The sequence below is a fragment of the Hippopotamus amphibius genome, chromosome X (assembly GCF_030028045.1).
Source record: "Hippopotamus amphibius kiboko isolate mHipAmp2 chromosome X, mHipAmp2.hap2, whole genome shotgun sequence".
Classification (NCBI taxonomy): Eukaryota; Metazoa; Chordata; class Mammalia; order Artiodactyla; family Hippopotamidae; genus Hippopotamus; species Hippopotamus amphibius.
In genome coordinates this window covers 94,877,266-94,903,977 of record NC_080203.1, presented here as the reverse complement: position 1 = coordinate 94,903,977, position 26,712 = coordinate 94,877,266, and the positions used below count along the sequence as shown (strand labels likewise).

Below are 26,712 nucleotides of genomic sequence, written 5' to 3'. Positions count from 1 at the left end.
TTCATTCCTTCTACTTTTATTAATTGAGATTATTCTCTAAGAAAGAGCTGTCCCTCCCCTCTCATTTATTTGTTTATTTATTCAGTTTTTAATTTATATCACTATGGACTCATAGACATTTATTTTATTCTCTGCGCTATCCTCCAATACAGTAGTCCCTCCTCATCTGCAGTTTAGTTTTCCACAGTTTCAGTTACCCATGGTCAAATGTGGTCCAAAAATATTAAATGGAAAATTCCAGAAACCAACAATTTATACGTTTTAAATTGTGTGCCATTCTGAGTAGTGTGATTAAGTCTCCTGCCGTCCCGCTTCATCCTCTCTGGGGCTGTGAATCATCCTTTCATTCAGTGTATCCCACCCGTTTGTTGCAGTATCGCAGTAATGTGTTCAAGTAACCATTATTTTACTTAATAATGGCCCCAAAGTGCAGGGGTAGTGATGCTGGAAGTTTGGCTATTCTCTACTGTGCCTAATTTATAAATTAAACTTCATCATATGTATGTACGTATAGGGAAAAATAGTATGTATATGATTTGGTACTATCTGTAGTTTCAGGCATCCATTGGGGATCTTGGAACATCTTCCCCATGGATAAGGGGGGGAGCTACTGAACTAGAATTATTTATTGTGTTGCTCACCTTGCCCCAGCTGTGGCCATTAGGAGCTCCTTCAGGTTGGCTCCTGTGTCCTTTTTATATTGTTTAAATAAACTTTAAAAAAATTTACAATAGCTTTAGATTCATAGAAAAGTCTCAAAGATAGTACAGAGAGTTCCCATAGAGCCCTCACCCAGTTTTCCCTATTGTTAACATCCTATATCGCTATGTATGTTTGTAACAACTAAGGAACCAACATTGGTACATTACTATTAACTAAACTACATACTTCATTCGCATTTCCTTAGTTTTAAATTAATGTCTTTTTTCTGTTCCAGAATCTCATCCAGGACACCACATTACATTTATTCGTCATGTCTCTTTGGCTTCCCCTAGACAGTGACAGTTTCTCAAAGTTCCCTTGTTTGTGATGACCTTGACAGTTTTGAGGAGTACTGCTCAGGTGATTGATAGAACATTGTTCAATTGGTTTTATCTGACATTTTTCTCATTACCAGACTACGGTTGGTTTGAGATTTGGGGAAAATACCACAGAAGTGAAGCGCCATTCTCATCACTTCATATCACAGGTACATGCTATCAACATGACTTATCCCCAATAATGTTAACCTTGATCATTCCCTTGGCAGATGTTTGCCAGCTTTCTCCACTATAAAGTTACTCCCCACCTCCTTTCTATACTCTACTCTTAGGGAGCAAGTCACTAAGCACACACGCCCCTCCCCCTCAGTGGCAGGAAAAGGATGTTAACCACCACCTCCTGGAAGGGGGAGTATCTACATGCATCATTTGAAATTCTCCAAATAATTTGCCTCATCCCTCCCATTTATTAATATATTCAATCATATATTTATATCAGTATGTACTTATGGATATTCATTTTTATTTCATGGGTTATAATCCAATACTATCCTTGTTTATTTTGTTGCTCAGATTTCCAGCTTTGGCCATTAGGAGCTCCTCTGGGTTCTCTTCTGTACCTTTTTGACATGCTTTGCCTTTTTTGAGTACGTTCTTACTTTTTGGCACCACAAGATGTTTCAGGCTCATCTTGCAGTTTCCCTGCTCCAGTCCTGGACTCAACCACTTCTCGAAGAAGCTGTAATTCCTTTTATTGGAGAATGATATTGAGAAACAGGATCTGGGCACTAAATGTGCCCACTGACTAGTCAGAATACTCCAGTGTTACCTAATATATTCTTAGAGCCCAATCAACAGACAGAAACTACACAGGAGTTTGAAGAGAGCATGTTTAATATAAGTAATTAACTGTAACAGGGAAGCGGAGTAATGGGAGATTGGCTACTAAGAGGTAAAGGGAACTCCAAAGCATAGCAAAAACAGGGGTAGCCTTTGTCCCTAGTGTGGAAATAAAGCACCCGAAAAAGAGGCCACACCCCATCTTTCCATCCCGGCTTAGAATCTGATCTCATTGGAAAGGGCACAGCCATGACCCATTAGATGGCAGAGAAGTTTGCTGAGCTTGTTTGGCAGGGCTTGATGGAAATCTGCCCTCTGGGATGATGGGGGAAGATGTTTATGGGATGTGCCACATGCTCATGGCCACTGGGTGCTGCTGTCCACCTAGGGATGTGTTGCAGAAGCCATGGGTGCTGCAGGAGCCTGGTGATAGCAGCACACCAGAACCAGGAAGAAAAGTCTCTTCCTTCTCCAGTGTCTTTCTAGTGCCCTCTACTGATAACTGAAATACTTAGACTAATCTCTTTTCTTTCCCATCTTCTTCAGTGTCATTAAACTATTCATTTTTAATACAGGTAGATTCATTTGTTAGCTTGTATGTCATTTAAGGTTCACCCCACATTGTAGTTAATTTTAATTTTAATTTTTTTGGAGTATGTGAAACAGTATGGTTCCATGAGTCAGAGCTACACAAAAAGGTATATTCAGAGAAGCGTCACTTACCTCCTTGTCCCTACTGTCCTATCCCTTTCCCACCCATCCCCTGTAGATAAGCAAGGTCTTTAGTTTCTAGTTTATCCTCCTGTATTTCTTTTGCAAATACATGCATGTCTTTATATCCCCTTCTTTCTAGATACTCTTTAAAGCTTCACTTTTTTCATTTAACAATATGAAATCATTCCATATCCATTCATAATCTTCCTTTTGTTGGAGATCTTCAGGGTAAATTTCTAGATGTGGGATTCTGATTCAAGAGGTAAGAACAAATGTCATTTAGTTAGACATTACCCAGTTCCTGGCCAGAAGGATTGAACCAGTTTGTGTTCCCACGAGAAATATACTAGAGTGCTTGTTTCCCCACAGCCTCACCAACATAATATATTGTCACACTTTTAATTTTTGCCAGTCTGTTAGATGAGAAATGGCATCTCAGTGTTATTTTAATGTGCATTTTTCTAATTATTAGTAAATTTGAACTTTAAAAATATGTTTGGTGGCCATGGTATATCTCTTTTTCTTTTGGGGAATTGCCTGTTCACATCTTCCCATTTTTTAAATTTATTTTTATTAACAAATTTATTTTTTAAACTTATTTTTATTAAATTTTTTTATTAAATCAACTATTAATTATAGTTGATTTACAATGTTGTGTTAATTTCTGCTGTACAGCAAAGTGATTCAGTTATACATATATATATATATACATTCTTGTTTAAATATTCTTTTCCATTATGGTTTATCATAGGATACTGAATACAATTCTCTGTGTGATACAGTATGACCATGTTGTTTATCCACTCCATATACAATAGCTTACGTATGCTAACCCCAGCCTCCTACTCTATCTCTCCCCCACCCTCCATTCCGCTTGGCAACCACAAGTCTGTTCTCCATGGCTGTGAGTCTGTTTCTGTTTTGTAGATGGATTCATTTGTGTTGTATTTTAGATTTCATATATAAGTGTTAAGTGTCTTTCTCTTTCTGACTTACTTCACTTAGTATGATAATCTCTACTTGCATCCATGTTGCTGCAAATGGCATTATTTCATTCTTTTTGATGGCTGAGTAGTATTCTATTGTATATATGTACCATGTCTTCTTTATCCATTCACCTGTCAATGGACATTCAGATTGTATCCACATCTCATTATTTACTTATTTATTTTAAAAATAATTTTATTTTTTCCCTTTGTTATTATTATTTATTAATTAATTAATTGGCTGTATTGGTTCTTCATTGCTGCACATGGGCTTTCTCTAGTTGTGGCAATTAGGGGCTACTCTTCATTGTGGTGCATGGGCTCCTCATTGCGGTCGCTTCTCTTGTTACAGAGCATGGGCTCTAGGCACATGGGCTTCAGTAGTTGTGGCACATGGGCTCAACAGTTGTGGCTCACGGGCTTAGTTGCTCTATGGCATGTGGGATCTTCCTGGAGCAGGGATTGAACCCGTGTCCCCTGCATTGGTAGGCAGATTCTTAATCACTGTGCCACCAGGGAAGCCCAGTTTCCATTTTTAAAAATGAGATTTTTAGGCCCTTGTTCTCAATTTTAAAGAGTTCCTTATAATAAGGGTCAGCAAACTAGGACCCATAGGCCAAATCTGGCCTACCACCAGTTTTTATAAATAAAGTTTTATTGAAACACACCCACACTCATTTGTTTACATATTGTCTATGCTGCTTTCACACTACAACTGCAGAGTTGATTGATTGTGACAGAGACCAAAGCTAGAAATTTTTACTATTGGGCTCTTTACAGAAAAAAACTTGCTGGCTCCTGCTTAAGTAAAAAAAAAAAAAGGGGGCACGGGAGGGAGCGGATATGGAGATATATGTATAAATACAGCTGATTCACTTTGTTGTACAGCAAAAACTGGCACAACAGTGTAAAGCAATTATATTCTAATAAAGAGCTTAAAAATTATATATGTAAAAAAAAAATTGATGGACTTCCCTGGTGGCACAGTGGTTGAGAGTCTGCCTACCAATGCAGGGGACTCAGGTTGGATCCCTGGTCAAGGAGGATCCCATATGCCACGGAGCAGCTAAGCCCGTGCGCCATAACTACTCAGCCCTCATACCACAACTACTGAAGCCTGAGCGCCTAGAGCCTGTGCTCCACAATTAGAGAAGCCACTGCAATGAGAAGCCTGCACACTGCAATGAAGAGTAGCCCCCACTCACCACAACTAGAGAAAGCCCACAGGCAGCAACAAAGACCCAACACAGCCAATAAAATAAACAAATTTATTAAAACATTTAAATATAGTCAAAGATATCAATCTTTTGTCTTATTATCTCTAGATTTTGAGTCATAGTTAAGAAACTCTTGAATCGGGGTGGGGAGGTAGTTGGGGGCTGCGTGCTATATGAGGCCTCGGGCGTGCCTGCTGCCCACTGTGAGCCAGCTGGCGGCGCGCGAGCGGTTTGGCCGGGGCTCTGACTGTAGCGGTATCAGCGTGTTATGATGCCGTCTCGAACCAACCTGGCTACTGGAATCCCCAGTAGTAAAGTGAAATATTCAAGGCTCTCCAGTACAGACGATGGCTACATTGACCTTCAGTTTAAGAAAAGCCCTCCTAAGATTCCATATATGGCCATTGCGCTGGCTACAGTGCTCTTTTTGATTGGTGCCTTTCTCATTATCATAGGCTCCCTCCTGCTGGCAGGCTATATCAACAAAGAGGGGCAGACTGGGGCGTTCCAGTCCTGACCATTGGCATCCTGGTGTTCCTGCCAGGATTTTACCACCTGTGCATCGCCTACTATACATCCAAGGGCTACCAGGGATACTCCTACGATGACATTCTGGGCTTCAATGACTAGCACCCAACTCAGCCCTGAAGAAAAGAGTCATAGTTGGGACTCAGCCCAGCTTTAAGACACTGAGCAGAAACTATGGCTAGGGGCTAAGGAGTTCTGCGGTTTGCAGATGTTTAACAAAACAGTGGCCAGATTTTATGAGTCCATCCTAAAGATATTAACTGAGCTTACACCCCACAGTGTCATTAGGACATTCTGTATTTCTCATCTCCTGGCCCTGGCAAAAGCATCTAACGAGCTTTTCCATGTGAATATGTATCATGGAAGAGTAGCAATGTTCATTGTACAGGGAAAATGGGAGGTTAATCTGTAGTGGAATGTGTTGCTGCCACCACCCTTTTTAGAGTTTGAGCATTCTTTTAAATAGTCTTCATTGTCAATATGTTCTTGTGGCAAATGGAAGAATGCAGTATGTCAGATTTCTTATTACTAACTAATTTATTTTGAAAATATCTAAGTGTCTTATCCCCATACTCTAACTTTGTGCTCTAGCGGAAGACCTTGGCAAAATCAAGGTGGTGCATCTATATTTTTTACTTGCTTTCTTACTAACAGCAACTAGGAATTTTTTAAACCTCAGAGCAAATTTTCAAAATGTAAACACTTTCTCTGTTCACCAATCCTTGGCCAGCTCTGATCTGGTTCACTTACAGGTTGACCAGCATATAATTTGGATCATTCTGTCCTTTACAGATCTAGGTGTTCTGTATATCATACCTTTAAGGACTGGACTTCTGGCTGTTTCCTAAGGAAAAAAATGTAGATAAGTGGTTATTATTTAGAGTTTATAACCCTGTTGTGAGCACCTTATATTATGATGTCATTCTGCTGAAGATTGTAAGAACTGGCCTCGATCTCTATAGGACAAGACTGCCTTAGTTTGATTCTGTTTCCTAGCTTGCAAAGAGTGACTTGTATTCAGAATAAATTAAAATGTCAAAATCCAAAAAAAAAAAAAAAAAACCAAAAAACCAAGATAAAAGAAACTCTTTCCCATGGACTTGAAACCCATGGTTTCTTCTAGTAATTGTACATTTTTTTACATTTAGGTCCTTAATTCACTTGGAGTTTATTCTTGTATGGCATGAGACATGGATCTAATTTTACCTTTTTCCAAATGGCTACCCAGTTTCCCCCAAACCAATTATAAACCAATTATAAAAAAAGTCTGTCATTTTTTTTCATTAATGTTTTGTGAAACTGCTTTTTAAAATTCAAGTATAATTGATTTAAAATATTGTGTTAGTTTCAGGTATACAGCATAGTGATTCAGTATTTTTGCAGATTATATTCCATTATAGATTATTACAAGATAATGGGTCTAATTCATTGTGCTATACAGTATATGGTTGTTGCCTATTTTATATATAGTATTTTGCATCTATTAATCCCATACACCTAATTTGTCCCTTCTCACTTCCCTTTCCCCTTTGGTAAGCCAAGTTTCTTTTCTATATCTGTGAGTCTGTTTCTCTTTTGTATATACATTCATTAGTATTATTTTGTAGATTCCACATATAAGTAAAATCCTATCGTATTTGTCTTTCTCTGTCTGACTTATGAGAGTGAGTAAAAAATTATCCTCACTGCAGTTATATTAAAACTTCCATAAATCCTACAGCCAGAGTGCAGATAATTTTTTACTCACCCTTGTATAAGTATAATATTCTCTAGGTCCGTCCATGTTGCTGCATATGGCAATATTTCATTCCTTTTTTATGGCTGAGTAATATTCCATTATATATATGTACCACATCTTCTTAAGCCAATTGTCTGTTGGTGGGCACTTGGGTTGTTTCCATGTCTTGGCTATTGTAAATAGTGCTACTATGAACACTGGGGTGCATATATCTTTTCAAATTAGAGTTTTCATTTTTTCTCAATATATACCCAGGTGTGGGATTGCTGGATCATATGGTAGCTCTATTTTTATTTTTTGAGGAACCTCCATACTGTTCTCCATAGTGGCTGCACCAATTCACATTCCTACCAACAGTGTAAGAGGGTTCCCTTTTCTCCACACCCTCTCTGGCATTTATTATTTGCAGACTTTTAAATGATGACCATTCTGACTGGTGTAAGGTGATACTTCATTGTAGTTTTGATTTGCATTTCTCCAATAATTAGCGATGTTGAGCATATTTTCATGTGCCTGTTGGCCATCTGCATTCCCTCTTTGGTAAAATGTCCATTTAGTTCTGCCCATTTTTTGATTGGATTGTTTGTTGTTTTATGTTGAGTTCCATGAGCTATTTGTATATTTTGGATATTAATGCCTTGTTGGTTGCATCATTTGCCAATATTTTCTCCCATTCTGTAGGTTGTCTTTTCATTTTGTTGATGATTTCCTTGCTGTGCAAAAACTTTTATTTAATTAGGTCCCATTTGTTTATTTTTGCTTTTATTTCTTTTGCCTTAGGAGACTTATCTAAGAAAATATTGCTAAGATTTATGTAAAAGAGTGTTCTGCCTAAGTTATCTTTGGGAAGTTTTATGGTTTCAGGTCTTACCCTTAGGTATTTAATAAGCCACTTTTGAGTTTATTTTTGTATATGGTCTGAGGGACTTTCTAATCTCATTGTTTTACATGTGGCTGTCCAGTTTTCCAAGCACCACTTGTTGAAGAGACTGTCTTTTCTCCATTGTATATTCTTGCCTCCTTTGTTGTAGATTAATTAACCATTAAGTACATGGGTTTATTTCTGGGCTCTCTATTCTGTTCCATTGATGTGTGTGTGTGTGTGTGTGTGTGTGTGTGTGTGTGTGTGTGTGTGTGTTGTGCCAGTGACATGCTGTTTTGATTACTGTAACTTTGTAATATAGTCTGAAATCTGGGAGGGTTATACTTCCAGCTTTGTTCTTTTTTCTCAGGATTCCTTTGGGAATTCTTGTTCTTCTGTGGTTCCATATAAATTTTAGGATTATTTGTTCTAGTTCTGTGAAAAATGTCCTGGGTACTTTGATAGGGATTTCACTGAATCTGTAGATCACTTTAGGTAATATGGCCACTGTAATAATATTAATTCTTCCAATCCAAGAGCACAGTGATATCTTTCCATTTCTTTGAATCATCTTCAATCTCCTTCATCAATGTATTGTAGTTTTCAGAGTATAGGTTTTTCACCACCTTAGCTAAGTTTATTCCTAGGTATTTTTTGATATGATTTTAAATGATATTTTAAAAAAATTCTCTTTATGATATTTTATTATTACTGTATAGAAACACAATATATTTCTGTATATTAATCCTCTATATTGCAACCTTGCTGAACTCATTTATTAGTTCTAATAGATTTTGGGTGGAGACTTTATGGTTCTCTATATAGACTATCATGTCATCTGAGAATAGTAACAGTTTACCTCTTCCATTCCTATTTGGATACAATTTATTTCTTTCTCTTGTTTGATTGCTGTGACTAGGACTTCAAATACTATGTGAAATAGAAGGTATGAGAGTGGGCATCCTTGCCTTGTCCCTGAATTTAGCAGGAAGGCTTTCAGCTTTTCACTGTTGAATATGGCTGTGGGTTTGTTGAAAATGGTCTGTATCATGTTGAGATTTGTTCCCTCTATACCAACTTTGATGAGGGCTTTTATCATGAATTGATGTTGAATTTTGTCAAATGCCTTTTCTGCATCTATTGAGATGATTATGTTATTTTTGTCTTTCCTTTTGTTAATTTGGTGTATCACATTGATTGAATGTTGAACCATTCTTGTGACCCTGGAATAAACCCAAATTGATCATGGTGTATGATCCTTTTTATGTATTGTTGGATTCTGTTTGCTAATATTTTGTTTACGATTTTTGCATCTATATTCATCAAAGGTATTGGCCTGTAATTTTTTTATAGTGTCTTTGGTTTTGATATCAGGTTAATGGCCTCATATAATGAATTTGGGAGTATTCTATCATTTCAATTTTTGAGGAATAATTTGAGGAGGCTAAGTATAAGTTTTTCTTTATATGTTTGGCAGAATTCCCCAGTGAAGCTGTCTGGTCATTGACTTTTGTTTGCTGGAAGTTTTTTTTTTTTAATTACAGATTCAATTGCACTTCCAGTGATCAGACTGTTCCAATTGTATTTCTTCTTGACTCTGTCTTGGCAGGCTCTATGTTTCTAGAAATGTGTCTATTTTTTCCAGATTGTCCAACTTGTTGACATATAATTGCTCATAGTATTCTCATGATTTTTTTTATCTCTGTGATATCAATTGTTATCTCTCCTCTTTCATTTCTTATTTTGTTTATTTGGGTCCTCTCTCTTCTATTCTTAATGAGCCTGGCTAAAGGTTTAAAAATTTCATTATCTTTAAAAAAAATAGCTCTTGGTTGAGGACGTGCACTCCCTCCCTCTTGCAAGAGTACTGGAATTACAACTAACTGCTGAACAGTCTTCAACAGAAAGACGCTGGAACTCACCAAAAAAAAAAAAAAAAACACCCCACATCCAGAGACAAAGGAGAAGCCACAATGAGACAGTAGGAGGGGTGCAATCACGTTAAAATCAAATCCCATAAATGCTGGGTGGGTGACTCACAAACTGGAGAACAGTTATACCACAGAAGTCCACCCACTAAAGTGAGGGTTCTGAGTCCCATGTCAGGCTTCCCAACCTGGGGTTCCAGCAATGGAAGGAGGAATCCCCAGAGAATCAGACTTTGAAAGCCAGCGGAATTTGATTGCAGGACCTCCACAGGACTGGGGGAAATGGAGACTCCACTCTTGGAGGGCACACAAAAATAGTGTGCTCACCAGGACCCAGGGGGAAGGAGCAGTGACCCCATAGGAGACTGAACCAGACCTACCTGCTGGTGTTGGAGGGTTGCCTGCAGAGGTGGGGGGCAGCTGTGGCTCACCAAGGAGACAGGGGCACTGGTGGCAGGGGTTCTGGGAAGTGTTCATTGGTGTGAGCCCCCCCAGAGTCTGCCATGAGCCCTACCAAAGAGCCTGTAAGCTCCAGTGCTGGGTTGCCTCAGGCAAAACAACCAACAAGGTGAAAACACAGCCCCACCCATTGGCAGACAAGCAGATTAAAGTTTTACTGAGTTCTGCCCACCAAATCAGATTAAAGTTTTACTGAGCTCTGCCCACCCAGCCCAATCTACCATCAGTCCCTCCCATCAGGAAGCACACAGGAGCCTCCTAGATAGCTTCCTCCACAAGAGGGCAGACAGCAGTATCAAGCAGTATCAGCAGTATATTGTCTTGTGTAACTGAAAACCATGGCCACAGAAAGATAGAGAAAATGAAAAGGCAGAAGACTTTGTACCAGATGAAGGGACAAGCTAAAACACCAGAAAAACAACTAAATGAAGAGGAGATAGGCACTCTTCCAGAAAAAGAACTCAGAATAATGATGGTGAAGATGATCCAGGACTTTGAGAAAAGACTGGGTGCAAAGATCGAAAAGTTGCAAGAAAAGTTTAGCAAAGACCTAGAAGAATTAAAGAACAAACAAACAGAGATATGCAACACAATAACTGAAATGAAAAATACACTAGAAGGAACCAATAGCAGATTAACTGAGGCAGAAGGATGAATAAATGACCTGGAAGACAGAATGGTGATAATCACTGATGCAGAAAAGAATAAAGAAAAAAGAATGAAAAGAACTGAAGACAGCCTAAGAGACCTCTGGGATAATGTTAAACGCACCAACATTCACATTATAGGGGTCCCAGAAGGAGACGAGAGAGAGAAAGGACCTGAGAAAATATTGGAAGAGATTATAGTTGAAAACTTCCCTAACATGGGAAAGGAAATAGCTACCCAAGCCCAGGAAGTGCAGAGAGTCCCAGGCAGGATAAACGCAAGGAAAAACACACCAAGACATATAGTAGTCAAATTGACAACAATTAAAGACAGAGAAAAGTTATTAAAAGCAACAAGGGAAAAATGACAAATAATATACAAGAGAACTCCCATCAGGTTAACAGCTGTTTTCTCAGCAGAAACTCTGTAAGCCAGAAGGGAGTGGCATGATATATTTCAAGTGATGAAAGGGAAGAACCTCCAACCAAGAATACTCTACCCAGCAAGGATCTCATTCAGATTTAATGGAGAAATCAAAAGCTTTACAGACAAGAAACAGCTAAGAGAATTCAGCCCCACCAAACCAGCCTTACAACAAATGCTAAAGGAACTTCTCTAAGTGGGAAACATAAAAGAAGAAAAGGACCTACAGAAACAAAAACAAAACAATTAAGAAAATGCTAATAGGAACATACATGTCGATAATTACCTTGAATGTAAATGGACTAAATGCACCAACCAAAAGACACAGACTGGCTGAATGGATACAAAACCAAGACCCATATATATGCTGTCTACGGGAGACCCAGACCTAGGGACACATACAGACTGAAAGTGAGGGGATGGAAAAAGATACTCCATGCAAATGGAAAACAAAAAAATAGCTCTTGGTTTCATTTGTCTTTTTGTTTTTCTTAATCTCTATTTTATTTATTTCCTCTCTGATCTTTATTATTTCTTCCCTTCTTCTGACTTTGGGCTTTGTTTATTCTTCTTTTTATAATTCTTTTATGTGGTAGGTTAGGTTGTTAATTTGAGATGTTTCTTATTTCTTGAGGAAGGCCTATATCGCTATGAACTGCTTTTGCTGCATCCCGTAGATTTTGGAAAGTTGCGTTTTCATTTTCATTTGTCTTGAGGTATTTTCTGATTTCCTCCTTGATTTCATCATTGACTTATGTTTTTTTCAAAGAGCATGTTGTGCAGTCTCCACGTGTTTGTTCTTCTCCCGTTTTCCTTTCTGTGGTTATTTTCTAGCTTTGTGACTTTGTGGTCAGAAAAGATACTTCAAATAATTTTTATCCTCTTAAATTTGTTGAGGCTTGTTTTGTGACCTAGTATGTGATCTATCCTGGAGAACATTTCATGCGCACCTGAAAAGAATGTGTATTCTGCTCTCTTTGGACTCAATGTCCTGTAGATATCAATTAAGTCCAACTGGTCTATTGTGTCATTTAGGACCTCTCTTGCCTTATTGATTTTCTGTCTCAATGATCTGTCCATTGATGTCAGTGGGGCATTAAAGTCTCCTACTATTATTGTACTATTGTCAGTTTCTCCCTTTATGCCTGTTAGTATTTGCTTTATATATTTAGGTGCTCCTGCATTGGGCACATATATGTTAACATGTGTAATATCCTCTTCTCGTATTGATCCCTTTATCATTATACAATGCCCTTCTTTGTCTTTCATTATAGCTGTTGTTTTAAAGTGTATTTTGATATGAGTATTGCTACCCTTGCTTTCTTGTCATTTCTCTTTGCATGAAATAACTTTTTCCATCCCCTCACTTTCATTCTGTGAGTGTTTTTCACCCTAAAGTGAGTTTCTTGTAGGCAGCATGTTGAAGAATCTTGTTTTTTTCTTTTTATCCAATTAGCCACACTGTTTTGATTGGAACATTTAGTCTATTGACATTTAAAGTAATTATTGATAAGTGTGTACTTATTACCATTAATTCCTTGTTTTCTCACTGTTTTTGTAGTTCTTTGGTCCTTTGTTTTTCTTTTTGTGGTTTGATGATTTTCTTTTGTAGTATGCTTGAATTCCTTTCTTTATGGTTTTTGTGTGTCTCTTGTTGGTTTTTGATTTGTGGTTAACATGGGGTTCATATATGTTGACCCATAATTATATCTACTTGCTACAAACTGATAATCATTTAAGTTTCTAAAAGCTGTACATTTTTACGCCCCTCCCCCACATTTTGTGATTTTGATGTTCTATTTTACATTTTATGCTTATCCTTTTGCTGTTAATTGTAGTTATATTTTTTCAGATCTTTACTGGAGTATAATTGCTTTGCACTGTTTGCCAGTTTCTGCTGTACAACACAGTGAATCAGCTGTATTTATACATGTATCTCCATATCCCCTCCCTCTTGAGCTTCCTTCCTACCCTCCCTATCCCAGCACTTTAGGTCATCACCAATGATCAAGTTGATCTCCCTGTGTTATGGAGCAGCTTCCCACTAGCTATCTATTTTACATTTGGTAGTGTATATATGTCAATGCTACTCTCTCACTTCACCCCAGCTTCCCCTTCCCCCACTCCCCATGCCCTCAACTCTGTTCTCCACACCTGCATCTTTATTCTTGCCCTGTCGCTGGGTTCATTGGCACCATTTTTTTAGATTCCATATATATGCATTAGCATATGGTATTTGTTTTTCTCTTTCTGACTTACTTCACTCTGTATGACAGACTGTAGGTCCACCCACCTCACTACAAATAACTCAATTTTGTTCCTTTTTATGGCTGAGTAATATTCCATTTTATATATGTGTACTACATCTTCTTTATCCATTCATCTGTTGATGGACATTTAGGTTGCTTCCATGCCCTGGCTATTGTAAATAGTGCTGCAATGAACATTGTGGTACATGTATCATCTTGAATTATGGCTTTCTCAGGGTATATGCCCAAGAGTGGGGCTGCTGGGTCATATGGTAGTTCTATTTTTAGTGTTTTTTAAGGAATCTCCATACTGTTTTCCATAGTGGCTGTATCAAGTTACATTCCCACCAACATCACTAATCATTAGAGAAATGCAAATCAAAACCATGAGGTATCACCTCACACCAGTCAGAATGGCCGTTATCAAAAAATCTAGGAAGAATAACTGCTGGAGAGGCTGTGGAGAAAAGGCAACCCTCTTGCACTCTTGGTGGGAATGTAACTTGATATAGCCACTATAATTTCTTTTACAAATTTTTTGATTGTTTTTTAATCTATGTATTGGCTTAAGTGATCATCAATCTTTTTATATATTTGCCTTTCCTATTGAGACTTTTCCTTTCCAATAGATTGTTGCTTCTTTTCTTTTTAGAGAAAACCCTCCAATATTTCTTTTAGGGTAGGCTTAGTATTGCTGAATTCTTTTAGTTTTTGCTTGTCTGAGAAACTCTTTACCTCTCCTCCTATTCTAAATGGTAATCTTACTGGGCAGGGTATCCTAGGTTGCAGGTTTTTCCCTTTCAGGACTTTGAATATATCATGCCGCTCCCTTCTGGCCTAAAAAGTTTCTGAAGAGAAATCAGCTGATAGCTTTATGGGGGTTCCCTTGTAACTGACTCCATTTTTCTTTGCTGCCTTTAGAATCCTCTCTTTAACTTTTGCCATTTCAATTATGATATATCATGGTTTGAGTCTGTTTGGGTTCATGTTGTTTGGGACCCTCTGTGCTTCCTGTACCTGGATATCTGTTTCCTTCTTTAGGTTTGGGAAGTTTTCAGCCATAATTTCTTCAAACATATTTCAATTCCCTTTTCTCTCTCTTCTCCTTCTTGAACATCTACAATGTGGATGAGGGCACGTTTTATATTATCCCACAGATCTCATATGTTGCTTTCATTTTTTTTTCGTTTGTGTTTCCGTCTGCTGTTTTAACTGGATGATTTCCATTATTCTATCTTCCAGATCACTTATGTGTTCTTCTGTATCACGTAGTCTGCTGCTAATTCCTACTAGTCTATTTTTCATTTTGGTTATTGTATTCTTCAGTTCTGACTGTTTTTTTCTTTTTACAATTAAAATAATGTCTGAATATTAAAGCTTTTCTTTTATTTTTATTGGAGTATAGTTGATTTACAATGTTGTGTTAGTTTCTGCTGTACAATGAAATGAATCAGCTATATAGTTGTGGCTCATGGGCTCTAGAGTGTAGGCTCAGTAGTTGTGGCACATAGGCTTAGTTGCTCCACGGCATGTGGGATCTTCCTAGAGTAGGGATTGAACCCGTGTTCCCTGTATTGGCAGGTGGATTCTTAACCACTGTGCCACCAGGGAAGCCTGCTTGTAGAGTTTTTGATGATGGCCATTCTGACCAGTGTGAGATGATACCTCATTGTAGTTTTGATTTGCATTGCTCTAATAATTAGTGATGCTGAGCATCTTTTCACATGCCTCTTGGCCATCAGTATGTCTTTGGAGAAATGTCTATTTAGGTCTTCTGCCCATGTTTTGGTTGGGTTGTTTGCTGTTTTTTGATATTGAGCTGCATGAGCTGTTTGTACATTTTAGAGATTAATCCTTTGTCAGTTGCTTCCTTTGCAAATACTTTCTCCCATTCCGAGGGTTGTCTTTAAGTCTTGTTTGTGGTTTCCTTTGCTGTGCAAAAGCTTTTAAGTTTCATTAGGTCCTATTTGTTAATTTTTGTTTTTATTTTCATTGCTGTTGGAGGTGAGTCAAAAAAGGTCTTGCTGTGATTTATGTCAAAGAGTGTTTTATTCTATGTTTTCCTCTAAGAGTTTTATAGTGTCTGGTCTTACATTTAGGTCTTTAAACCATTTTGAGTTTATTTTTGTCTATGGTATTAGGGAGTGTTCTAATTTCATTCTTTTACATGTAGCTGTCCAGTTTTCCCAACAACACTTACTGAAGAGACTTTCTTTTCTTCATTATATATTCTTGCCTCCTTTGTCATAGATTAGGTGACCATAGGGGCATGGGTTTATCTCTGCCCTTTCTATCCTATACCTTTGATACATATTTCTTTTTTTGTGCCAGTACCATGCTGTCTTGATTACTTTAGTTTTGTAGTATCCGCTGAAGTTGGGGAGCCTGATTCTTCCAGCTCCGTTTTTCTTTCTCAAGATTCCTTTGGCTATTCAGGGTTTTTTGTATTTCCATAAAAATTGTAAACATTTTTGTTCTAATTCTGTGAAAAATGCCATTGGTAATTTGATAGGGATTACATTGAATCTGTAAATTGCCCTGGGTGGTATAGTCATTTTCACAATATTGATTCTCCCAGCCCAAGAACATGGTATATCTCTCCATCTGTGTTATCTTTGATTTCTTTCATCAGTGTTTTATAGTTTTCTGAGTATAGGTCTTTTGCTCCTTAGGTAGGTTTATTCCTAGGTATTTTATTCTTTTTGTACTGATGATAAATGGGAGTGTTTCCTTAATTTCTCTTTCTGGTCTTTTGTTGTTAGTGATTATGAATGCAAGAGATTTCTGTGCATTAATTTTGTATCCTGCAACTTCACCGAATTCATTGATTAGCTCTAGTAGTTTTCTGGTGGCATCTTTAGGATTTTCTATGTATAGCATGAGGGTGAGTCAGAAATTATCTGCACTCTGGCTGTAGAATTTATTTTAATTAACTTTTAGAAAAGACAAATACATCATTTCTTGACATAATCTCCTTGCTTTTCAATACACTTTGTCTGTCTGTCAACAAGCTTTCATATTCCCTCATTAAAAAATGTTTTAGGCTGAGCTGTGAGCCACGAATGCACCGCTGTCTTCACTTCTTCATCAGAAGTGAATCTTTGTCCTTATAGGGCTGCTTTCAGGGGACCAAACAAGTGAAATTCCAATGGAGCAAGATCAGGACTATAGGAAAGATGCTTTAACACCTCAAAATTAAGTTTTTGCAGAGTGTCGACAGTGTGGGCAGAAGTGTGCAGATGTGCATTGTCATGCAAGATCACAGTGCCCTTGGATAGCAGTCTTTTGCATTTAATCCAAAGTTTAGACTTCAGCACAAAATTTTTGAAACCTGAATCTGTCGTGGATTATTTCATAGGCAGAGCCATGGCTTATTTGCAAATGATTTGCCACATAATCCACTGTGACTTGTCTATTTGACAGAATCATTTCATGTGTATGCTCAATGTTGTCATCAGCAGTGGACGTGGACAGGCGTCTGGCTCTTTCTTTTTTTTTTTTTTTTTCTGGCTCCTTCTTGATGGCTAACACTTGTGCAACCTTCCTTGAACTTCCCCATCCATTAATACGCACTTCTTCATAACAAAACACTTTCTCCATACTGCACACAAAGTCTTCGATAAATAACGGCACCAGGTACACCCTCAGAACACAAAAAATGAATCACGGCAGGCTGCTCTTGTTTCGTGCAAATCACAAGTGGGGCATCCATTTTTGCTCGCACTGCAGTTACAAATGAACTGATGTAACATGTTCACATCTGCACAGCACTGAGTGGGGAGACAGTAGCTTTGAAGGGAAAGGGCTGATAAGACAGGGTGGCCAACAGAAGTTTTAATATAACCAGAGTGCAGATAATTTTTGACTCGCCCTTGTATCATGTCATATGCAAACAGTGACAGTTTTACTTCTTTTCCAATTTGTATTCCTTTTATTTCTTTTTCTTCTCTGATTGCCATGGCTAGGAATTCCAAAACTATGTTCAATAATAGTGGCTAAAGTGGACATCCTTGTCTTGTTCCTGATCTTAGAGGAAATGCTTTCAGTTTTTCACAACTGAGAATGATGTTTGCTGTGATTTTGTCATATATGGCCTTTATTATGTCGAGGTATGTTCCCTCTATGCCCACTTTCTGGAGAGTTTTTTTTTTTTTATCATAAATCGTTGTTGAGTTTTGTCAAAAGATTTTCCTGCATCTATTGAGATGATCATATGGTTTTTATTCTTTAATTTGTTAATATGGTGTATCACATTGATTGATTTGCATATATTGAAGAATCCTTGCATGCCTGGGATAAATCCCACTTGATCATGGTGTGTGATCCTTTTTATGTGTTGTTGGATTCTGGCTGCTAGAATTTTGTTGAGGATTTTTCTGTCTATGTTCATCAGTGATATTGGTCTGTAATTTCCTTTTTTTTTTTTTTTTTTTTTTTGTAGTATATTTGTCTGGTTTAGGTATCAGGGTGATGGTGGCCTTGTAGAATGAGTTTGGGAGCATTCCTTCCTCTGCAATTTTTTGAAAGAGTTATGTGAAAGATAGGTGTTACCTCTTCCCTAATGTTTGATAGAATTTTCCTGTGAAGCCACCTGGTCCTGGACATTTATTTGCCGGAAGACTTTTAATTACAGTTTCAATTTCATTACTTGTGATTTGTTTGCTTATATTTTCTAATTCTTCCTGGTTCAGTCTTGGAAAGTTGTACCTTTCTAAGAATTTGTCCATTTCTTCCAGGTTGCCCATCTTATTGGCATATAGTTGCTTGTAGTAGTCTCTTACGATCCTTTGTATTTCTGTGGTGTCAATTGTAATTTTTTCTTTTCCATTTCTAATGTATTAATTTGAATTCTCTCCCTTTTTTTCTTGATGAGTCTGGCTAAAGCTTTATCAATTTTGTTTATCTTCTCAAAGAACCAACTTTTAGTTTTATTGATCTTTGCTATTGTTTTCTTCATTTCTATTTCTTTTATTTCTGCTCTGATCTTTATGATTTCTTTCCTTCTACAAACTTTGGGGGTTTTTTGTTCTTCTTTCTCTTGTTGCTTGAAGTGTAAGGTTAGATTATTTAGTGAGATTTTTCTTGTTTCTTGAGGTGAGATTGCATTGATATAAACTTCCCCCTTTAAACTGCTTTTGCTGCATCCCATAGGTTTTGGGTTGTTGTGTTTTCATTGTCATTTGTTTCTAGGTATTTTTTGATTTCCTCTTTGATTTCTTTAGTGATTTCTTGGTTGTTTAATAGCATATTGTTTAGTCTCCACGTGGCTGTATTTTTTACAGTTTTTTTCCTGTAATTGATATCTAGTCTCATGGCATTGTGGTCAGAGAAAATGCTTGATACGATTTCAGTTTTCTTGAATTTACTGAGGCTTGATTTGTGACCCAAGATGTGATCTATCCTGGAGAATGTTCCATGTGCACTTGAGAAGAAGGTGTATTCTGTTGTTTTTGGATGGAATGTCCTATAAATAGCAATTAAGTCGAGATGGTCTAATGTGTCATTTAAAGCTTGTGTGTCTTTATTTATTTTCTGTTTGGATGATCTGTCCATTGATGTAAGTGGGGTGTTAAAGTCCTCCACTATTATTGTGTTACTGCTGATGTCCCCTTTTATGTCTTTTAGCATTTGCCCTATGAATTGAGGTGCTCCTATGTTGGGAGCATGGATATTTACAATCTTTCTATCTTCTTTTTGGATTGATCCCTTGATCATTATGTAGTGTCCTTCCTTGTCTCTTGTAATAGTCTTTACTTTCAAGTCTAATTTGTCTGAGTATTGCTACTCCAGCTTTCTTTTGACTTCCATTTGCATGGAATATCTTTTTCCATTCCCTTTACTTCCAGTCTATATGTGTCCCTTGGTCTGAAGTGGGTTTCTTGTAGGCAGCATATAGAAGGGTCTTGTTTTTGTATCCACTCAGCCAGTCTGTGTCTTTTGGTTGGAGCATTTAATCTATTTACATTTAAGGTAATTACTGACATATATGTTCCTATTACCATTTTCTGAATTGTTTTGGGTTTGTTTTTGTAGTTCTTTTCCTTCTCTTGTGTTTCCTGCTTAGAGAAATTCCTTTAGCAATTGTTGGAAGGCTGGTTTGGTGGTGCTGAACTCTCTTAAATTTTGCTTGTCTGAAAAGCTTTTAATTTCTCCGTCAAATCTGAATGAGATTTTTGCTGGGTAGAGTATTCTTGGCTGTAGGTTTTTCTCTTTCAAGACTTTGAGTATATCCTGCCTCTTCCTTCTGGCCTGCAGAAAGATCAGCTGTTATCCTTATGGGTTTTCCCTTATATGTTATTTGTTACTTTTCTCTTGCTGCTTTTAATATCTCTACTTTGTGTTCAACTTTCGTTAGTTTGATTCATATGTGCCTCGGTGTGTTTCTCCTTGGGTTTATTCTGTATGGGACTCTCAGTGCTTCTTGAACTTGATTTACTCTTTCCTTTCCCATGTTGGGGAAATTTTCCACTATTATCTCTTCAAATATTTTCTCAGACACTTTCTTTTGCTCCTCTTCTTCTGGGACCCCTATGATTTGAATGTTGGTACATTTAATGTTGTCCTAGAGGTTCCCTAGAGGTTCTCCTCAATTCTTTTCATTCTTTTTCCTTTATTCTGCTCCATGTCAGTTATTTTTACCATTCTACCTTCCAGGTAACTTATTCATTCTTCTGTCTCAGTTATTCTGCTCTGCATTCCTTCTCGAGTATTTTTAAGTTCAGTTATTGTGCTGTTCCTCACTGTTTGCTCTTTAGTTATTCCAGCTCCTTGTTAAACATTTCTTTCATTTGCTCCATCTGTGCCTCAATACTATTTCTGAAATCTTGGATCATCTTTACTATCATCATTCTGAATTATTTTTCAGGTAGACTGACTGTCTCATCTTCATTTGCCTGGTCTTGTGGGATTTTACCTTGTTCCTTCATCAGCTGCATCTTTCTCTGTTTTCTCTTTTTGTTTAACTTACTGTGTTTGGGGTCTTCTTTCCTTAGGCTGCAGTGTCATAGTTCTTTTTAGCTCTGTTGTCTGTCCCCAGTGGGGAAGTTGGTCCAGTGGGTTGTGTCGGCTTCTTGGTGGGGGGACTGGTGCCTGTGTTCCTGTGTGTGGAGCTGGATCTTATCCTTCTGATGTGCAGGGCCATGTCTGTTGGTGTGTTTGGGTGTGTCTGTGAGCTTAGTATGAATGTAGGCTCTCTATTTGCTAATGAGTGGGGTTATGTTCCTGTCTTGCTAGTTGTTTGGCTTGAGGTATCCAGCACTGGAGCTTGCTGGCCTTTGGTTGGATTTGGATCTTAGTGTTGAGAATGAGACCTCTGGAAGAGCACTTGATTAATATTCCTTGGAGTTGGGATTTCTCTGGTTGTCCAACATCCTGGACTCAGCTCTGCTGCCTCAGAGGTCCAGGTTTGACACCTAGTCAGGGCACCAAGCCCCTTGAAGCTGCACAGCACAGAGAAAAAAGAGTTAGAAAGAGAGAAAAGAGAAAAAGAAAAAAGGGGGAAGAAAGGGAAAGGACAGACAAATCCGCAAGACAGGTGGTAAAAACAACTCTGAACAGTCAAAATCACACAAGGAGATGTGCACACTTGCACTTGCAAAAAGACAAGAAAAGAGAAGGGAAGAGAAAACAAAGAAAAGAGAAAGAGAGAAAACAAAGAAGGGAGTAATCAAAACCATATACAAACCCACATACAAATGTATACGGTAAAGATTAGACTAACAAATACATAAAATTAGGAACAAGTCAAACATACCAGGAAGTCCTCCAATACTTCTAGGTAGGTCTCTGCACCTGCTGTAGGGAGGACTGTGGCGAGCTCAGACTTTAATCTGGTATTAGTCCTGCATGTATTTGCCCCTACAGTCCACAGTTGCCCCCTACATCTAGAGCCTCTATTGTAGAAACACTCATCTATTCAGGTGATCCACAGATGCAGAGTCTATCAAGCCTATTGTGGGCATTAAATCTGCTCCTCCTGTGGCTGTTTCCCTTTCTCTTCTTTGGTCTTACAGCCCTCGGGAATCAGTTTTGGTTTTGGTCCCTTCTTTGCGTGTGAGCTGCTCTCAGGAGTTGTTTCCCTGCCCAGGCAAGAGGAAGCAAAAGAGGGTGATTGGGGCTCACTTGCCAATTCAAGTCAGGGGGAGGGAGGGGTATGGCAGTCTAATTGAAATTTGCAGCAGTGCTTGCAGCAGCAGAGGTCAGTGTGAGCCTGACGTGTGCAGTGTGCTCTCCCAGGGAAGCTGGTCCCCAATGCAGGACCCCAGCGCTGGCGGGCTACACCTGCCACCGGGAGGATGTGGCCAATGACCTGCCCTACACACAGGACCCTTGGCAGCAATGGTGGTGGGCACAGTGGTGGTGATAGGCTCTGTGTTTTGATTTAGCAGCTACGGGCCATGGGTGGTGCTGGCACAGGCGCCACTCTGCAGCCTGTGAGTTCATGCAGCAGCAAGCTCCTCTCGAGCACCCCGAGACAAAGGTCTCCTGCTTCTCCATCAGGCCCAGGCTTTCCCCCAAACTCCCTCCCAGCTAGCTGTGGTGCACATTCCCCCCAGACTGTTTTCTTGCAGCCAGCCCCAGTTCTCTCCCTGGTGTCTGTTCTCTGAAGCCTAAGCCTGGGCGCCAGCCCCCACTTGCCGCTGTGGGTGAGCAGACCAGTGTCTCTGGTTGGGGAGTGCTACTTGAATCCTCAGTGCAGGAATGTTTCCAGTCTGCCCTCCACACACTTGTTGTTGCTCTCTCCTCGGGGGGCTCGGAAGCTCCCCCGTCCATCCCTGCCAGTGAGGGGGTTTCCCAGTGTGTGGAAGCTTCCACCCTTCACAGCTCCCTCCCAGAGGGGCATGTCTCTTTGGGATTCCTTTATCTCTTTTTTTCCATTTTTTCTTTTGCACTACCCAGTTACGTGGGAATTTTCTTGCCTTTCTGGAGGTCTGAGATCCCCTGCCAGTATTTGGAAGCTGTCCCCTAGGAGCTTTTCCACAAGTAGATGTATTCTTGATGTATTTGTGGGGAGGAAGGTGATCTCCACGTCTTACTCCTCTGCCATATTTTTTTGGTGCTCCTCTTTCAGTTGTTGATTTCACAAAATTACACCTTCATACATTGTATGTCCAAAAACCTAAGCTAATAATTTTAAAAAATGCATTAGTTTGTCAAATTATGTAAAATACAAAATATGCAGTTACAAACCAAGGTTATAATGATACTAGCTTATAGATTAATAATTGCTTTTTAAAATATATTAGTCTGTTAAATCATGTAGAAAACAAAAAGTGTGGTTATACACCATTGTTACAATAATGCTACCTTTTTATAATTGTCTGTGTATTTACCTTTACCGAGATCTTTACCTTTTCATATGGCTTCAAGTTACTGTCTATTGTCTTTTCATTTCAACCTGCAGGACTCCCTTTATCATTTCTTGCAGGAAAGGCCTAGTGGTAATGAACTCTCTCAACTTTAGTTTATCTGGTACTATCTTAATTTCTCCCTCACATTTGAAGGACAATTTTGCCAGATATGATTCTTGGTTGGTATTTTTTTTCTCTTAATATTTTGAATATATCAACCCATTGCCTTCTGGTCTCCAAAGTTTCTGATGAGAAATCTGCTCGTGATCTTATTGAGGATTGCTTTCGAAATTCTTTGTCTTTTCACCACTTATAATGTGTCTTTACATAGCTCTCTTTGAGTAAATCTTACTTAGAGTTCTTTGAGATTCTTGGATATTTATATTCATATCTTTCATCAAAATAGGGGATTTGGGGCCATTATTTCTTTAAATACTCTCTCTGCCTCTTTCTCTCTTCTCCAGAGTTCCAAAATAGTTATATCAGAGACTCTGCCAATGAAATTGTTGTTTAGGTGGGAGTCAGATTTCTGTTACTTCCTACTCCTCTATCTTCTCAGAATCCTTGTATAGTCAACTGATTTTTGAATAAAGTGCAAAGTCATTTCAACAGAGAAAGGACTGTCTTTTCAATAAATGATTCTGGAGCAATTGAATATACATATTTTTAAAATTCCCCAAAAACCCCCAAACCAAGATGAACCTCAACCTGCACTTCACACTTCATAAAAAAATTAATTCAAACAGATCACAGACCTATAGAAAAATATAAAATTATAAAACTTTGAGAAGAAAATATAGGAGAAAATCTTTGTGACCTGGGTTAAGCAAATACTTTCAAATATGATTCATAAAAGAAAATTAGCATGATTCATAAAAGAAAACATTCATCTATTGGATGTTATAAAAACCAAAGTTTTAAGTACAGAAATAGTCTTCAAAGGTTAAATTTAAAGTATCTCCTCCTCGGCTAACTTATGTTGTTCCTCCATCCCATCTGGAGGGCCATTCTAGTGTTTGTCTCTAAGAATGTCCTCCTTTGCTCAGGAAGCAGGTAGCATCTACTGTATCTGGGAGGCCAAAGAGGCCAAAGAAGTAAATCAAGAATCACCAACAACTGTTGTAGGAGCCCTGGCTAGGAGTCATTCACACTACAGCATTGCCTTAACTGTCTGGTAGAGGAGTGAAACCTGCAACCCACACAATGACACACAGAAGAATGATAGAGGTGTTGTGGGAAAACTGAAAAAGGAGGATCAAGGGGGTTGGGGAAGGCTTTGCAGTGGGGCAGGCATCTGAGCTTAGCTTTGAAAGGCAAGCAGAATGTTGACAGGCAAAAACAGACTGTATAAAACAGACAGGTACAGGCAGCTCTCCCCCATCTTTTATAATTCCAAGGTTAAAATAAAAGGAACGCCACTCACTATTATAACTATTCCCACAAGTGCATTCAGAAAAGAAGCAGGTCACTCAGTTGGAAAGGAAGTAGAGGGAACTTCCCAGATGGTGATGCCAAAACTGAGTCATGAACAGTGGGCAGGAATTAGCAAAAGAGAAGGACAAGCCTGAGCAAATGCCTGCAATGTGGAAGCCCATGCTGGAATGACAAGAGAGTGACTATCCAGGATGCCCTGAGTGTCTGACACTTGGAGGACCTGGGAAGAGGACTTGTCTATCACAGGAAAGTGGGTCCCTGTCATAGAGAACTTTGATGGGTACATCATGGAGGGGAGAACTGATTCTGAACACCCAGGAAATCCAGGGAAGAGTCTCAGGGAGAATAGTGACATGTTTTTTCATCTGTGGCCCTTTGGGAAGACAACCCTGGAGGCAAAATGGATTGACCAGTCACATCTCAGAGGTGGGAGTTCATTATAATGTAAAATACAGGAAACCTGAACTAGGGCTGTGGAACTGGGAATGAAAGAAATCAGCAGTACAGAGACAGGAGATATTGGAGAAGTAGGTCTGAAGTCAGAGGTGGAGAGCAAAAAGCTGTCCAAGTTTCTTTGAATGGGCCACAGTGATGAAAAAAACTCAAAGGGAAGTTAAAACATTAGCTTGGACAACACAAGTAGTACTTATAAACATTCATAGCCATAGAGAAGTAGTAATACTTTCTTTAGAGGTCACAGACTGCTTCTGAATTCAGCTTGAATTTCTCACCACTTGCCCCAATCTCTAAACTGGATTTGATAAAAACTGTAAAGATTTAGCTGGGGATACTGTCATTAGAGGCTAGGCTTGAATCAGGAAAACAGCTACATAACAGCAAAATCTCAACATTTTTTGAACTTTGCTTTTCTAGTTGATCATTAATTAAATGTAACTCTAGTGTAAATTACAGCATTTATTTGTTTTTATCTTCAGGGGATAATATGGAGCCAGATAAATTTCAGTAATTTGCCACTTTGCAACAACATCAGGGTAGGGCACCTGATCATTAGTGGCTACTGGACAGTCTTCTGTGTCAGGTGTAAACTGGGCACTAGGCAACCAGTATTGACCAAGACCAACATTCCCTGCCTTCATTTCTAGTTGAGGAAGACAAGTGTGACAAAATAGGTGTGAGGGGTTCAGGCAATGCCTCTATTTACTTCTTAATTTAAAGATCAAAAAATAAAAAAGAAACATTCTTACTGTATAATTATGTCCATAAATTCATTCAGAAGAGAAGCTGGTCATCCAGATGGAAAGGAAGCAGAGAGAGCTTCCCAGATAGTGATGCCAAAGCTGAGTCCTGAAAGGTGAGCAGTGTAATTGTAATCTTCCACAATGAGAATATTTTTTTCTATTTTACTTTTGTTCTAATATATTTGTCTTTATTTTCATTTTATGCCATTTTAATTATGTGTAAGATTGGAATTTTTACATATTCATGGTGAGTCAAATCATTACGGAATGACCCTTTTAACGCCAATTAATACTTTTTGTCTTAGTATTTTTAGTCTGATATTAATATAATTGATCTTGTTTTATCTTGATTAGCATGTACCTGTCAAATCTTCTCCCATCCCTTTATTTCAAATGTTTCTGTATCCTTATTATTTGCTAGATTTGGCATAAACGTCATATGGCTAGACTTGTTAATTTTCATCCAAGATGACAATCTTTTGACTTTAACTGGAGAGTTTACCCCGTTAATAATATTTTATTACTGATCACGGAATAAAATATAAACTTCAAATATGAACTTATTACTACCTTCTTACATTTTTGCCTTCTATTTTTCCTGCCCTTTCTATAAATCTTTTTCTACTTTCTCGACTTTTAAAAATTGATTTATGTTTTTTGTTTGTTTTTCTCATTGCCTACCTATAGCAGATAGTAAAATAGTAATAATAGGAAATTATTCAAAATAATTTAAATGATAAGGGGATCAATTTTTCTGCTACATACAATAATACAATGATCGATCACTCCAATAGGTGAAACAGTGAGGTGCTGGTGCAAGAAGAGACAAGTGTAGCCACGGAGGCTGGCCGCAGTATTCTGCAGAACGGTTAGCATGTAACTATATGGTTTCTTTGTAACCATGTGCTTTGAAAAACGTTGGGCTGTACAACAGCTCCGGGCGGGGGGTCTGGAGTGAGCGCAAACTCAATACATGGAAGGGGTGGGACTAATGTTAACCCCTGAGCCGGAAGTAGCTCTACACGGCACCTACCACGAGGCTGTTCACCGTGCAGTGTGCCTCCCTGGCGCGCCGAAGTATCTTGCGGGGGCTTTGAAGAGGGTCTGTGGGTTCTGATTGGAGAGGTGGGTATGGGGGTCGTTGAAGGGGATTTGGG

The 26,712-nt window shown here is 38.5% G+C and overlaps 1 pseudogene; it reads left to right on the top strand.

Annotated features, from left to right (window-relative positions):
- Positions 1–5,005: 5,005 nt before the first annotated feature.
- Positions 5,006–5,367, top strand: LOC130842635 (transmembrane protein 230-like; annotated as a pseudogene).
- The last annotated feature ends 21,345 nt before the right edge of the window (positions 5,368–26,712 follow it).